A 6,304-nucleotide genomic window follows, 5' to 3' on the forward strand; every position below is an offset into this window, starting at 1 on the left:
ATTTATTTATTTATTTTTTTTGAGACCGAGTCTCGCTCTGTCGCCCAGGCTGGAGTGCAGTGGCTGGATCTCAGCTCACTGCAAGCTCCGCCTCCCAGGTTTACGCCATTCTCCTGCCTCAGCCTCCCGAGTAGCTGGAACTACAGGCGCCTGCCACGCCCGACTAGTTTTTTGTATTTTTTAGTAGAGATGGGGTTTCACCGTGTTAGCCAGGATGGTCTCTATCTCCTGACCTCGTGATCCACCCGTCTCGGCCTCCCAAAGTGCTGGGATTACAGGATTGAGCCACCGCGCCCGGCCGAATGTATCATTATTTAAATTATATTTAAGTTGTTTCGGGCCATGACTCGTGGCTCACACCTGTAGTCCCAGCACTTTGGGAGGCCAAAGTGGGTGGATCACTTGAACTAAGGAGTTGGAGACCAGCCGGGACAACATGGCAAAACCCCATCTCTACCAAAAATGAAATAATTAGCTGGACGTGGTGGCGCACATTTGTGGTCCCAGCTACTTGGGAGGCCAAGGCAGGTGGATCCCTTCAACCCAGGAGGTGGAGGTTGCAGTGAGCCAAGATCATGCCACAGCACTCCAACCTGGGTGACAGGGTGAGACTTCTTCTCAAAAATAAATAAATAATATTTTTGTTTACAGTTTCTCACTATTACATATTGTTATGATGAACACCCTTGCATATGTCATGTACATGTATCTTTGCACTTTTGTGCAATCTTTCTATAGAATAGTTTCCATGTAATTCACTTGCTGAGTTAAACAATGCATGTATTTGAAATACAGTAGAAAATTGCCCTTTGGAAATATTGCATCACTATACATCCCACAAATGTTCATGAAAAGAGAAGACCTTTTCTGGACCTTTTCTTAGATGTTGTTTCTTTTTGATGTTGTTGTTAGAGAGACAATAGGGTTTTACTCTGTACCCAGCGCTGGAGTGTGGAGTGCAGTGAGCAAGAGTGCTGTGGCAGATCATAGCATAGCTCACTGTGATCTCCCAGGCTGAAAGGATCCACCTGCCTCAGCCTCCAGAGTAGCTGGGTACTACTGCCATGCCCAGCTATTTATTTATTTATTTATTTATTTATTTATTTATTTATTTATTTATGAGATGGAGTGTCGCTCTGTCGCCAGGCTGGAGAGCAGTGGCATGATCTTGGCTCACTGCAACTTCCACCTCCTGCCTCAGCCTCCCAAGTAGCTGGGACTACAGGCGCCCACCACCACACGCAGCTAAATTTTTTTTTTGTATTTTTAGTAGAGACAGGGTTTCACCATGTTGGCCAGGATGGTCTCGATCTCTTGACCTCGTGATCTGCCCACCTCCGCCTCCCAAAGTGCTGGGATTACAGGGGTGAACCACCATGCCCGGCTATGCCCAGCTAATTTTTTGGGGGGTCTGGGGGGTCTCACATCTTGCCCAGGCTGTTCCCCAACTCTTAGCCTCAGAAGATCCTCCTGCCTTGGCCTCCCAATGTGTTGGGATTACAGGTGTGAGCCAGTGTGCCTGGCTGTTTAGTTGTTTCTTTTGTTTTGTGTTTTGTGTGTGAGATGGAGTTTCGTTCTTGTTGCCCAGGCTGGAGTGCAATGGTGCAATCTTGGCTCACCACAACCTCTGCCTCCCGGGATCAAGTGATTCTTGTGCCTCAGCTTCCTGAGTAGCTGGGGTTACAGGCATGTGCCACCATGCCCAGCTAATTTTGTATTTTTATTAGAGACGGGGGTTTCTCCACATTGGTCTGGCTGGTCTCAAACTCCTGACCTCAGGTGATCCGCCCGCCTCAGCCTCCCAAAGTCCTGGAATTACGGGTGTGAGCCACTGTGCCCAGCCCTGTTGTTTCTTTCTTTATTTTCTTTTTTTTTTGAGACGGAGTCTTGCTCTGTCGTCCAGGCTGGAGTGCAGTGGCGCGAGCTCAGCTCACTGCAAGTTCCGCCTCCTAGGTTCACGCCATTCTCCTGCTTCAGCCTCCCCAGCAGCTGGAACTACAGGTGCTCGCTACCAGGCCTGGCTAAATTTTTGTATATTTAGTAGAGACGGGGTTTTCACCATGTTAGTCAGGATGGTCTTGATCTGACCTCATGATATGCCCGTCTCGGCCTCCTAAAGTGCTGGGATTACAGGCGTGAGCCACCGCGCCTGGCCTAGTTGTTTCCTAATTAGTTGTTTCAGGTGAGTTAATTTTGTCTTCCCAAAAAGGCTTTAAAAGCCACTAATTTGGAAACTGAGTGTTGTTCACATGTTTCTCTATAAAATAGTCATATGAGGAGCAACACTAAAGTTTGGAATAAAGTTGCCTATGAGCAGCCAGCAGGATTAATACAGATGGCACAGTTTTTCCTGTGTGGAAGATACATACTCCAAAAGATGCTCTAAGGCGGGGCACAGTGGCTTACGCCTGTAATTCCAACACTTTGGGAGGCCAAGGCAGGCGGATCACTGAGGTCAGGAGTTCAAGACCAGCCTGGTCAACATGGCAAAACCCTGTCTCTCCTAAAAATACAAAAACTAGCCGGGCGTGGTGGCACCTACCTGTAATCCCAGCTACTTGGAAGGCTGAGGCAGGGAGAATCACTTGAACTCGGGAGGCAGAGGTTACAGTGACCCGAGATCGCACTACTGCACTCCAGCCTGCAGCTTGGGCGACGGAGCAAGACTCCGTCTCCAAATAAATAAATAAATTTTTGTTTTCTTTTTTTTTTTTTTTTTTGAGACAGAGTCTCGCTCTGTTGCCCAGGCTGGAGTTCAGTGGCTGGATCTCAGCTCACTGCAAGCTCCGCCTCCCGGGTTCCCGCCATTCTCCTGCCTCAGCCTCCGGAGTAGCTGGGACTACAGGCGCCCGCCACCTCGCCCGGCTAGATTTTTGTATTTTTTTAGTACAGACGGGGTTTCACTGTGTTAGCCAGGATGGTCTCGATCTCCTGACCTCGTGATCCGCCCGTCTCGGCCTCCCAAAATGCTGGGATTACAGGCTTGAGCCACCGCGCCCGGCCCAATTTTTGTCTTCCTTTGAGAGGGAGTCGCACTCCGTCGCCCAGGCTGCAGGCTAGAGTGCAGTGGCGCGATCTTGGCTCACTGCAAGCTCGCCTCCCGGGTTCACTCCATTCTCCTGCCTCAGCCTCCCAAGTAGCTGGGACTACAGGCGTCTGCCACCACGACCAGCTAACTTTTTGTATTTTTAGCAGAGACAGGGTTTCACTATGTTAGCCAGGATGGTCTCGATCTCCTGACCTCAAAGCAGGCGTGGTCTGCCCGCCTTGGCCTCCCAAAGTGCTGGGATTACAGGCGTGAGCCATTGTTCCCAGCCCTAAAAATTTTTTAAAAATAAATAAAATGCTACTGGTTTATGGTGATAAGGCTTTGAGAGGAAGACTAATATAAAAGAAAGCAGAACATTTGCCACTTTTTTGCTTTATTTAGCATCTGAAAAAACAATCTATTCATCTAAGTCTGGTGTCTCCATAAAATCTACTCAAAAAAGATAATATATCTCTGGGTCTTCAGTGCCACCTGAACAGGGGTGTTGTGAATACTAGTCCTTAAATGCATTCCTAACGACCATGAAGGAAAACCTTAGAGCCACAGGCCACCAAAAATTGGGAACCTCCAATCGTTTGTCCTTTTCTGACTCCATGCTCGCCAAATACTCATCTGATTATAATAACTGACTTATAATTTTCTATGGAGGTCAGGCATGGTGGTGCACACCTGTAATCCCAGCACTTTGGGAGCCCCAGGCATGTGAATTGCTTGAGGTCAGGAGTTCAAGACCAGCCTGACCAACATGGTGAAACCCCCTCTTAACTAAAAATACAAAAATTAGCTGGGCATGGTGGCGTATACCTATAGTCCCAGCTACTCAGGAGGCTGAGGCAGGAGAATCACTTAAACCCCAAAGGCGCAGGTTGCAGTGAGCCAAGATTGTGCAACTGCACTCCAGCCTGGGTAACACGGTGAGACTCTGTCTCAAAATAATAATAATAATAATAATAGGGCCGGGCACAGTGGCTCACACCTGTAATCCCAGCACTTTGGGAGGCTGAGGCGGGCGGATCACCTGAGGTCAGGAGTTCAAGACCAGCCAGACCACATGGAGAAACCCCCTCTCTACTAAAAATACAAAGTTAGCCGGGCGTGGTGGCACATGCCTGTAATCCCAGCTACTCGGGAGGCTGAGGCAGAATCGCTTGAACTCAGGAGGCGGAGGTTGTGGTGAACCAAGATCGCGCCATTGCACTCCAGCCTGGGCAACAAGAGTGAAACTCTGTCTCAAAAATAATAGTAGTAATAATAATAATAATAATAATAGGCCAGGCGCGGTGGCTTACACCTGTAATCCCAGCACTTTGGGAGGCCGAGGCAGGCGGATCACAAGGTCAGGAGATAGAGACCATCCTGGCTAATACGGTGAAACCCCGTCTCTACTAAAAATACGAAAAATTAGCTGGGCGTCGTGGCGGGCACCTGTAGTCCCAGCTACTCAGGAGGCTGAGGCAGGAGAATGGCGTGAACCCAGGAGGCGGAGCTTGCAGTGAGCCGAGATCACGCCACTGCACTCCAGCCTGGGCAACAGAGCAAGACTCCGTCTCAAAATAAACAAATAATAATAATAATTTTCTATGGGAAGAAAGTGTATTGATCAAGTGAGACAAAAATCCCCAGTTCGTGTGACGTATATTTCTATGTGAATTAAACCAGCATAATCGCTTATTTGTTGAGTGCCTTCCATATGCCAGGCACTACAGCAATGACAAAATGGACCAAAAACAAACAAAACAAAAAACTCCCCTTAACAAAATGGAGCTTACATTCTCCTCGGGAAACAATCTTCATATAAACAAAGAATTAAAACAATTTCAGAGAGCCATATGTGCTGTCAGAAAATAATGGGATGGAAAGTGTAAAAGATAAGAGGGAATAATTTTATATTTTGTAGCCTCTGAGGAGGAAACATTTGAAAACCTGAACACAAGGAAGACCTACCTAGCTATTCAAAGAACATTATGTGGTAAAAGAATCAGCCAGGCCAGTATCGTGAAACTCTGTCTCTACTAAAAATACAAAAATTTGGCCGGGCACGGTGGCTCATGCCTGTAATCCCAGCACTTTGGGAGGCCGAGGCAGGTGGATCACAAGGTCAGGAGATCGAGACCATCCTGGCTAATAGGGTGAAACCCTGTCTCTACTAAAAATACAAAAAATTAGACGGGCTTGATGGTGGGTGCTTGTGGTCCCAGCTACTCTGGAGGCTGAGGCAAGAGAATGGGGGTGAATCCGGGAGGCGTAGCCTGCAGTGAGCCGATATCACGCTACTGCACTCCAGCCTGGCAACAGAGCAAGACTATCTCAAAAAAAAAAAAAATCAGCTGAGCATGGTGGCAGGCGCCTGTAATCCCAGCTATGCGGGAGGCTAAGGGATGAGAATTGCTTGAACCCAGGCGGCGGAGGTTGCAGTGAGCCAAGATCATGCCACTGCACTCCAGCCTGAGCAACAAAGTGAAACTGTCTCGAAAAAATTTTAAAAAATAGCTGGGCATGATGGTGTGTGCCTGTAGTCCTAGCTACTTGGGAGCTGAGGCAGGAGGACTGCTTATATTCAGAAGTTCAAGGCTGCAGTGAGCTATGATTGCACTCCAACCTCAGTGACACAGCAAGACCCTGTCTCTAAAAATAGATAAAATTGGCTGGGCGTGGTGGCTCACACCTGTAATACCAGCACTTTGGGAGGCAAAGGCTGGTGGATCACTTAAGGTCAGGAGTTCGAGGCCGCCCTGGCAAATATGGTGAAACACTGTCTCTATTAAAAAACACAAATTAGCCAGGCATGGTGGTGCGTGGCTGTAATCCCAGCTACTTGGGAGGCTAAGACGAGAGGATCACTTGAACCCAGCAGGTGGATGTTACAGTGAGCCGAGTTTGCACCACTGCACTCCAACCTTGAGACAGAGCAAGACTCTATCTCAATTTGTTTTATTTTATTTATTTTTTGAGATGGAGTCTCACTCTGCTGCCCAGGCTGGAGTGCAGTGGCGTGATCTCAGCCTACTGAACCTCTGCCTCCCAGGTTCATGCAATTCTCCTGCCTCAGCCTCTTGAGTAGCTGGGATTACAGGCTTGTGCCCCAACACCTGGCTAATTTTTGTATTTTTAGTAGAGATGAGGTTTCACCATGTTGGCCAGGCTGATCTCAAACTCCTGACTTCAGGTGATCCACCCACCTCAGCCTCCCAAAGTGCTGGGATTACAGGCTTGAGTCACCATGCCCGGCCTCTGTCTCAATTTAAAAAAAAAAAA

This window comes from Piliocolobus tephrosceles, chromosome 9 (assembly GCF_002776525.5).
Source record: "Piliocolobus tephrosceles isolate RC106 chromosome 9, ASM277652v3, whole genome shotgun sequence".
Taxonomy (NCBI): domain Eukaryota; kingdom Metazoa; phylum Chordata; class Mammalia; order Primates; family Cercopithecidae; genus Piliocolobus; species Piliocolobus tephrosceles.